The 10,843-nt window shown below is 41.2% G+C and overlaps 1 long non-coding RNA gene across 1 annotated transcript; it reads right to left on the reverse strand.

Moving 5' to 3' along the window:
• Positions 1-747: 747 nt before the first annotated feature.
• On the reverse strand, positions 748-8,497 carry LOC116966247. Its single transcript, XR_004409938.1, has 4 exons — positions 8,360-8,497; positions 7,740-7,792; positions 5,491-5,623; positions 748-807 (listed from the first exon to the last, which is right to left on the reverse strand). It is a non-coding gene; the product is annotated as an uncharacterized LOC116966247 (long non-coding RNA).
• Between the last annotated feature and the right edge of the window lie 2,346 nt (positions 8,498-10,843).

The following is a 10,843-nucleotide window of genomic DNA, read 5'->3' on the forward strand; positions in this document are numbered from 1 at the left end:
AGGGGTAAATTCGGTAAAATTACAAATATTGGTGTACTGTCCAGATTTGTCAGTGATTTCCAAAATCTGTCTCTATTGTTTGTCATTTTACTTTTAATATTAGAAATTGAACATGTGCATGATATAATGCTTTCTGATTGTATGAGGCCAGCCATCTCAGTCCAACTTATAATGGCACTGAAAATTGAGTTGAAGGCTTTTTCAGTTTAGCAAACCTCGGTATATATTTACCTTCTCAAAACTAATGAAGGCTTTACACTTTCGATATGCAGCAGGGAAACAGGCCCTTCGGCCCAATGTGTCCAGACCGACCAGCGATCACCCCAGACACTATCCTGCACACTAGGGACAATTTACAATTTTTATCCAAGCCAATTAACCTGCAAACCTGTACGCCTTTGGAGTGTTGGAGGAATCAGTAGCACCCGGAGAAACCCCACGTGGTCATGGGGAGAACGTGCAAACTCGGTACAGACAGCACCCGTGGCCAGGATCGAACCCGGGTGTCTGGTGTTGTAAGGCAGCAACTCTACCACTGTGCCACAGTGTTGCTCCCCCCCCCAACAGAAAAATATTTCATTCAACCTTGGCAAAGCTTAAAATTAATAACAGTGTAAAATGTCGAGTGAACTCAAGCATTAAATTTCCACAGATATATAAAATCCAAGTTTAAACTGAAACTGTCAGACTGAGCACATACCATAAGGTTTTGGCCAGCTGCGATCTGCTTTGTCCATCCTTGAAAGTGTCCTTGTGTCTGAAGATCCCACACTTCCTCCTCCAGCTCCGGCAGTTCTGAGATCAAATCTGGATCAGAGCAGTCAAGAAAGAACCAGTCATCCTCAATCAGTGTTGTGCCACAGGAAGACACGTCATTCAGAAAGACAGCATGAACACAGACACAATATGGACTGATTGGACCCTGGTGACCATCGCTACCTTGTGGCTTCCCCAAGTTAAGGTGTTAGTTTCTGACTGGGCTAAAACACCTTGCAGCTGGCTGGCTGGCTTTAAATTTTAAAAGCTTGCAGTAACAAAGCTAAATTAACATCACTGGTATCCCAGAGACAACTAATACCAATACTGGTTTACATATAGATATAATTTCAGTATTTTATCAAGAGAGGCAGATTTGTCATTTAACCTGCAAATCCATTGTGTGTGAAGCCTGTGTCGTGGCCATTTGGACAAAAAGTTAAGTGTTCTACATTTGCAATTACCAATGTAAATATAGGGGAAAAATAAATCCTTTCGCGTTGAAAAGTTATAAGGAAGTTTGGTTCATTTTACTTACATCAGGTAATGGATGGAATAAACTATGGGTTACAACAGTGTTCCCTTTCTTTACTAAATAGTGCAAAGAGTTGTACAGCACAGAAACATGCCATTTTCCATCCAATGTGTCTGTGCCGACTATCATGCCATCTATATTAACCCCACTTGCCTATGTTAAATAAACCTCCCAGTCTATCAGTGAAACGTGCGTATTCATAAAATCTCACTCTAAAGTATGTAATTGGAAATTTTGCTGCATGTTTAAGACCCGGAGCGCGGCCTTACATCACCCTGCGCGGCTTTAATGGCTGCGGGACACTTACCATCGCCCGCCGGGGGCTTTGACTCTGATATCGGGATGAGTGCAGGGGAGAGATATGACTTTGCCTTCCATCACAGTGAGGAGGAGATTCACTGTGATGGATGTTTGTGTAAATTGTGTTGTGCCTTGGTTCATTTTTCTTGTGTGTATGACTGCAGAAACCAAATTTCGTTTGAACCTCAAGAGGTTCAAATAATAACAAATAAATGGTATTGTATTGTATTCTATTGTAAGTTTAATGCAGAGCTAAATGTTATAACATGATTAGAGTACTGAATTAACTAAAGAATTCAATGAAAGTATATTTTAGTTGGGGTTTATAACAATTTTGGAAAATGAGCAGTAACTTTAACTGGAATGTACTAATCATTTAGATTAGATTAGATTAGATTATTACTTTATTAATCCCCTTATTCAGGGGAAATTCAGATGTCCTTGCAGCACACTAATAAAAATACAACACAGCATCCAAGAAGTTTAACATTAAAACATAAAACATCCCCCCACAGAGGCTCCCACTGTGCGGGAAGGCACACAGTCCAGTCCCCATCCTCCTGTCCACCCAGAGTCAGGCCTATTGAGGCCTCCACAGTAGCCGCTACGGGGCCCGATGTTCCCGGCCGTTCTCGCCAGGTGATGGTACTCCGGCGTCGGCAGAACCCTCAGCGGCTTGGGGTGCCAGGAACGACCGCCCTCTTTCCGGAGACCGCGGCCTCCAGGCCAACAAACCGCGCTGAACGAAGCTTCACTCACTGGCGATCTCGGCGAGAGATCCCAGGCTCCGAGATGTAAAGTTCAGCGCCGCAGCTGACCGCTCCACAGAACCACGGCTCCACGATGTTTTTATCGGCGGTCCCAGCATACTGGAGTTCCAGCGCGGTGACCCAGGCAAGGCATCGCCCGCTCCGCCCGCTCCGTGACAGCGCTCCAGCGCTGCGCCGCCGCCAAAGCCTAGGTTCTGGCCAGGTCCCCTCAGAAAACGTCGCTCCAGGACCCGCTGGTAGGCCGCGAGGATAGGTCGAAGGTGCTGCTCGGAGGAAGGCAGCCTCTCAGACCAGGTAGGGACTTGAAAAGCAGTTTCCCCCTTCCCCCTTTTAGTGCATTACTAGGGCATTCATTTCATCAGGTCCCACATGGTAGGCGAGTGAAGAAGATTTGGGCACATGCAATGCAAGGTGGGCTAGCCAGTTGGATCTAAATAGAAGGCAGTGATGGAAGGATCTTTATCTGATGGGATTATTGTGGTATCACATGGATCACAGCTGAGATTTCCGTTGTTTGGTGATAACACCTTGGATCACAATGTAGGATATAAGCTTGCAGATTACATGAAAATTGGTGGTTTATGGAGAGGGAGAAGATTTGTCCAAGGTTAGAGTAGGATATAGATGATATGGAAAGTTGGCCGGAGCACAGGCAGATAGAATTTGGGAAATAACAATGGTTGTAGGACTTAGGTCAGGGCACTGATGAATGTTGATGAATAGAGACTTAGAGGTCCAAGTCCAAAGTTCTCAAAATTTAGCAAGGCACCAGATTGATGAAGAAAGCATATGACATGTTTGCCGTCGTAGTTGTGGGTATAGAATATAATAGTTGGGATGTTTGATTGCAACTTTACAAAACACGAGTTAGGCCACACTTCTACAGTCTGATCAGCGATAGATTTGGAGAAAATGGAGAGAAAATTCACAAGGATGTTGCCTGGATTGGAGAACTTTAGTTATGGGGAGAAACTGGATGGATGGGGCTCTTTTTCCCTGGAGTGAGAAGGTTAAGGAGTGACTGATAGAAGTATGTAAGATTGTGTGAGGCAGGGTAGAGAGCCAAAATCTTTTTTCCATGGTAGAGTTACAAAACAAGAGAACATAAGTTTAAGGTAAGAAGAGGGAGTTGTAAAGGCGATCTGAGGGAAAGTTTATTTATCTCCCCCGAGAGGGCTTTGTGTCTGGACCTTGCTGCCAAAGGAGGCAGAATCAAATGCAATTACAATATTTTTAAAGTAATTTTAGACAAACACGTAATAGAAAAGCATAGAAGGAGACATATATAATGCAGGTAAATGAGATAAGTGTAGATGGGAAACAAAAATCAGCATGGACCTGGTGAGATGAAAGGCCCATCCCTGTGCTGCACAACACATTCTAATTACATCCTCATACTAGGCAAAATATTTTGAACCATCTGTTGTCATCATAAACTAATTACGGAAACAATTCAGCATTGCTGTAAGTAATTATAAGAGCCATGAGAGGCTTAAGGGTGTAAAAGAGCCAAGGACTAAAGCGACTCACAAATAAAAGAAAGCTTGTCGCAGCTAACAAGCAACATTTGTTCTAAACAAATGGATGGAACAAGGGGAGAAAATTCAGCCCAAACAAAATTTCAGGGTACAGAATTCCAGAGATTCACCACCCTTCGCAATGGCAAATTCGTACATATTTCAGTGTCTCTTTATCTTGTAACTAGGGTCCCAACTCAAAACATCCCCTATTCCTTTTCTCCAGAGATGCTGATCTGACCCGCTGAGTTACTCCAGTATTTTGTGTCTATCCACATGTTCAAGACTCAGGCACAACTGGGAACATGTCAACATCTTCACAGTCAGGCTCCATTGAGATGTTTAGCATTTTGAATAATATCACCCCTAATTCCTCCAAACATCAAAGAACACATTCAACTCCCTTGCTGCTTACGATCGGACAACACTCTCGTTGGTCGAATTCGCCTCGCATTGTGCGATATGTTTAATCAGCATTTACATATTTTAATTAGAACTAAATAAGAATCAGATCAAAATTAAGATGTCTAATGAAATACAGAAATATTTTAATTAAAATTATTTTAAAGTGGTGTGTATTATGAAATATTTATGCAAGAAATCATCCAAATCTTTAGTTTAGGGGTCATCAGATTATGGATAGCAGAAGTAACCAGTTTGCAAATCCAGGAAATGTCATCCATTCAAGTAGATTTCTCTGGATTGTTGTGGACAAGGCTGCAAAGCACCATAGTTTGTATCAGTATTCAAAACCCTGGGACACCTTCATGATTTCCAAAGTCGTCCAAAATCCAAAGTTCCCACGTTCATAATATAATAACTAAAAACATTTAAACATTACAACAACCTCAAAATCTGAGGGATTCATATCACCACAACTATCTTCATAAATATTCTGTCTACAATTAATCTACCCTGGAGAAACCAAGCGGAAGAAATGTCACTGGCTTATAGACACAAACAGGCAAGACACACAGCAATCATTAGCTTGTCAATGGCAAGATACTTTTTTACTTCAACGAGGGACACGAATACTTGGGCGTAAAAATAAACCGAATATCAGTTCTGGGGAGGGTGGGATGTAAACTATATGCTAATGCATTTGCCAACTAACTTATTAGCAAATATTAAAAGTGAAATGATTGTGGCAAAATAATTTTCCCGTCTGTTTTGTGATTTGGAGTTTTGTGATTTGCAAAGGATATTCAAAATGAAATTTGACTCAACATACAAAGCACCAAAGAACGTTTAAAGACAGTAATTTATGGCCTCATGCAAAGAAGGCCAAACATTCACTATTGTGCAATGGTAAATGTTGTATAGGAAGGTGGGAATGATCAATGGCAAATCATATTCCACAGTAATTGCGCATCGACACTTCTGAGCAGGGTATTTTCTGTGAATAACAATTAAGTCACAGCACAATTTAGCTAGTGAAGTGCCTTTGTCTCGACTGAAATATGGACAACAAACAGATCCCCAATTAGTGGTGCACTCGACTTTCAAGTCATCAAGATCAAATCAAGTCATTCACTTCTTAAATATTTTAAATTAAAACAAAGTAAACTGTATGATTCGTTCCAAGTGAGAACCAGAGAGCACCACAACTTACCTTCTCTTTTTTCCTCAACTTGATTCATCCTTAAATCCATGACAGTCCACTCATCGTTGTCATGGCTCGGTGTTGACTTAGAAACCGTTTCTCGCCACTTCATCAGTTCCTCTGCAGATTCAGAGTCACTTATCTACAGACACATTACACACAAAGCAACACCATCCACTCATCTAACTGGCCAATTAGATGCTTGATGCCATAAGAAACAGAAGTGCTTCGGCATGATACAAGAGTAATGATTCTCTATGTTTGCCTCCCGGACATATTTGATTAACAAAATAGCAAGCTGATTTGAAGTTTAGAGTTATTCAGCAAGACGACCAGAGGTGTGATAAGCATTAAAAACGTAACTTCAATGTGAAAAATATAGTTTTAAAAAGTTTACCATTTTTTATTCTCTGCTGGAAATGATTTGATGATTTCAGTGATATTCAGATATAAGTAAAATTATTTTAATTGTCTTTAAGATAAATGGACCTATGGGCAATGAAGCACAGACTTGTTCCTTTTAATGTACACCTTCAAGACATATTGTTACGTCATTAGAATTGCAAGTTGTAGAATTGGATAATTGGAAACTTTTATCACGTTAAAAAATCAGCCCTTGAGCCTTATTCATTCTATCACGTGATCATGGCTGATTTGATATTTGATTTAAACATTTACCTAATCCCCATAACCCTCAATTTTCCCGCAGTGTAAAATTCTAGCTGGCTAATCCTTGAATATACTGAATGGTTCTCCACCCACAGCTCCGGAGGGTAAAGAACTCAAAAGATTCTCAACCCTCAGAGGAGAAATGTCAAGTACTTTGGATCCATCTTCACTGAGGAGGATACATACAATCTTCCTGATGTACTAGTGGCCAGAGGATCTGTGGTGACGGAGAAACTGAAGGAAATCCACATTAGGCAGGAAATGATGTTGGGTAGATCCCCAGGGCCTGATGGTCTGCATCCCAGTGTACTTAAGAAACTGGCTCTAGAAATCAGGACGCATGGTGATAATTTTCCAACGTTTTATAGATTCAGGATCAGTTCCTGTGGATTGGAGGGTAGCTAATGTTATCCCACTTTTTGAGAAAGGCGGGAGAGACAAAACAGGGAATTATACACCAGTTAGCCTGACATCGGTGGTGGGGAAGTTGCTGGAGCCAATTATAAAAGATGAAATAGCGGCACGTTTGGATAGCAGTAACAGGATCGGCCCAAGTTAGCATGGATTTACGAAGGGTTTCATGCTTGACTAATCTGTAATTTTTTGAGGCTGTAACTGTGAAAATGGACAAGGGAGAGCCAGTGGATGTAGTGTACCTGGACTTTCAGAAAGCATTTCATATAGGTCCCACATGGGGGATTAGTGGGCAAATTAGGGCACATGGTATTAGGACTAGAGTGCTGACATGGATAGAACATTGGTTGGCAGACAGGTAACAAAGAGTAGGGATTACCGAATGGCCCACTCCTGCACCTATTGCCTATTGTCTATTGCAGCTTTGAAGCCAATCCTTATCCTGAGGCTATGCCCTTTAGGTCTAGACTAAAGGACGTTATTTTTGGAAGGAGATGAGGGAAAATTTCTTTACCCAGAGGGTGGTGAATCTGTGGAATTCTTTGCCACAGATGGCGGTGGAGGCCAAGTTAGTGGATATTTTTAAGGCATAGATAGATTCTTGATTAGTACAGGCGTCTGAGATTATGAGGGGAAGGTAGGAAAATGGGGTTAGGAGGGAGTAATTGATCAGCCATGATTGAAAGGTGGGGTAGACTTGATGGGCCGAATGACCTAATTCTACTATTCCTTATGACCGTATAATATTAATAGGTAAAATTCCCCAACCATATTAAAAAGTCAGGAAATACTCTGTTGGGTCCCCAACCACACCAGCTAATTCAGTAGACTTTCTCCATGTCCAAGGTGTGTGGTAATGCATACAGAAACCATCTGGTGTGGAAGCAAATAGCACCCCTCAGATGCAAGCATCAAGCCAAACAGTAAGGATGATGATAGCAAAAGAGCAAAACAAAAATGTACTTAAATTACCCATTTAAAAAAAATAATCTGAATAAGCAACATTAAATTATTTGTAAAATGCAATGTAATATTAATTAGCAGGATACTTGAGACTCTTGAATCTGTGCAGAATGCGCACACTTGGAATTAAGATTGTACGTGGGGGAATTAAATGCATCACAAATTCTCTCAACCTGGGAAGTTGCTCCCTTGGTAACTTGTTCTAAACCTACTTGCGCGTACTAGTATTGATCTTCATATTCTTCTAATATTGTTTGAAGCTTCTCTCTAAGAAAACACGTATCACCATTTCAATAAAGAGAACGAGGAAGGGTCCCTGACCTGAAACATCACCCATTCTTTCTCTACACAGATGCTGCCTGTCCCGCTGACTTATTCCAGGTTTATGTGTCTATTTTCGGTTTAAACCAGCAACTGCAGTTCCTTCTTACACAAGAGAATGAAGGACCTCTAACCAAATAACACTTCCAGTCTCTCTCTCTCCCCCGTCTCTCCCCCACCCTAGTCCACTTGCTAATGTCACCATTTATATTCCTTCATTATCACCTCATCCCCAGCCAACAATGGACCATTGTCAGCTCCACCCCCCCCCCCCCCCCCCCCCCCCCCAGTCATCGATGCAGGCTCTGCTTTGTTCTGTACCTCCCCATACCTCTAATTTCCCCCTCCCTGACTCTCAGTCTGATGAAGGGTCTTGATCCAAAACATCACCTATTCTTTTCTTCAGAGATTGCTCCCTGACCTGCTGACTCGAGCATTTTGTATCTCTCTTCGGTGTAAACCAGCATCCCCAGTTCCTTCTTACCCAATTAAAGTCATCCTATACACACACCATTTTGTGCCTCGACGCATTGTGGCCAGTTCACATTTAGGTGTAACTGGTCGTCCTCCCCTTCATAGTCAATCTCCACATCTTTGTGCTCCAGCAGCAGCTTCTGAGCAGAAACAAGCTGGGTAGAAATAAGTTTAGTGTCAATTAAAGCCAAGGGATTTCTGGTGGTCTGTGAAATAGCCACCATTCAAATTCTAGATTCAATATTTTGCTTTATGACTCTGCAGGCAAGTAAGACTAGTGTAGATGGGGCATGTTGGTTAGTGTGGGCAATTTGGGCTGAAGGGCCTGTTTCTGAGCAGTATGACTCTCGAAATAATTTTAGCATGCATTATACTTTTAATGTGCCACTGCCGACAGCTCCATTCTACCACAACTATTTTATGATTGAATTTTCCTGCAGGCTCACATCTATCCCATGTCACTTACTCTTCAGAAAGGGGTTCTACACGGAATGGAGTGAGCAGTGAAATGTAGGGAAGCAATCCTTCATACAGTTGAGCCCAGATGAAAAATATACAATGTACATAACTAACTATGTAAAAAAAAAATTTAAATTGTTTCCTATAATGCTTCAACAACTCACGGTATATCATACCATCAATTTTCCTTTTTTGAAAAGATGAAGTAATTTCATATCAGGTAAATGGCAAAGATCAATATTCAGTTAATCGTCACCAGGTGCAAGGGACTTATATTTGGGGTACCTGCACATTGTCCAGCTCCTCTTGGATCTGCTGGATTTTAGACTGGAACGAAACTTCAATTGACAAGGACCTGTCCTCCGATCTTTCCGCCTCTTGGTTCAGAAGCCTCACTTGTTCTTGAAGAAAGAGAAAGGAAAAAACACCCATAATGATCTGATATTTGTTGCAAAAAAAGCAATACCTCCACAGTTTGCAATAGTTTCCACTGCAGTTAATGGAAATCAGTGAAAATCATATGTTCTACTAATTACCGGCATTTTAAATCATCAAATATCCTTGAAATGCTACAATTCATTAAGCTTGAAGATTGCTCAGGCAAAATGGTAATTCCATTTACATATCTATCCAATGATAAATGAAGTGTCATGGTTGCTCTGTGGTCTTCTCATTAAAAGCTATTTGAAATTAAAATACTTTGATGTACCATATCCGACAAGGGCATTGTGAATGGTAAAATGTCTTCAAATGATTTTGTTTAGAGATACAGCGTGGAAACAGGCCCTTCTACCCACTGTGTCTGTGGCAACCAATGATCCTCGCACACTCACACTATCCTACACACACTAGGGATAATTTACCATTAACCCAAGTCAATTAACCTACAAACCTGTAGGTCTTTGGAGTGTGAGGACACCGAAGCACCTGGATGAAAACCCACAGGGAGAATATACAAACTCCATACAGACAAGCACCACAGTCAGGATCAAACCCAGGTCTCTGGCGCTGAAAGGCAGCAACTCCACCGCTGCGCCACCAGGCCGCCCTTCACGATGTCATGTTTTAACTATCAGCATCCTCTCAAAATTAAAATTCAGTGATAGCGATGTTTAAAGGATTCAAGAAGAGAATGTTTTGAAAAGCATCTGTACGAATCTGTCCAAATGACTACTGTGTGTTCCTGTCAGCCATTTGGCAGACTTTCACAAATGCTTCTCAAATAATTATTTTCTTGAATCCTTTAAACATCACTATCTTCTGATCAAGGAATCTGACCAGAATACCTGAATGAAAAAAACTTAGATAACACGCTACTTTTCCTGATCACTGAATGTACCAACCCATTTACCAACCAATGAAGTATATTTTTAAGTGTGATCAGTGATAAAATATGGGAATTACAGCAACCAATTTGCATACACAAAATCTCACGAGGTTACATGGACGAGATAATTACATGGCAAAACAAAAATGAAGTAATGTTTTGTTATAAAATCCACTCCATTCCTCTAATGCTAGAATATTTTAGGGCAAACCTACTCCCTACCACGAGACGACAGATGTACAAATCTGCGGTAGGACCATTTATGGCCAAAAATATTAACAGGTCAACTTTGAGTAATTACCTTCCAGTTCGTTAATCTTCCATTCGGTGAAATAATTTAAAGAACCAGTTGCCTGTTCTGCAAGGGGTGCACAGAACTTGGCGTGAGGTCCTAAAAGTTGGAGATCTTTGTGAAGTTGTAAACAGCACTGATCTTTCTGTGATGTTTCTTGTGCATGTTTCTCCCTGATTTTACGGAGCTGAGTGCTGTGTTTACCTTTGAGATTTGTTAAATCAGCCTTGTGACTTTCTTTCAAATCTCGGACCTTGATATGGGTGGCGTAGTCTTCAGCCAGAGGCTTGTTCGTCGAGATTTTCATTCTCGTCCTCAAGCGTCCTCAAATCTTTAACCAACTCCTAAAAAATTAAAAAGTAGCCAAATTAAACTAAAAAGACTTTCGGGAGCCTGTTCCACTTAGGCGATTTGTCAGGCGTCTGTCAAGTTGCCGGCAGTCA

The sequence above is a fragment of the Amblyraja radiata genome, chromosome 36 (assembly GCF_010909765.2).
Source record: "Amblyraja radiata isolate CabotCenter1 chromosome 36, sAmbRad1.1.pri, whole genome shotgun sequence".
Lineage (NCBI taxonomy): Eukaryota > Metazoa > Chordata > Chondrichthyes > Rajiformes > Rajidae > Amblyraja > Amblyraja radiata.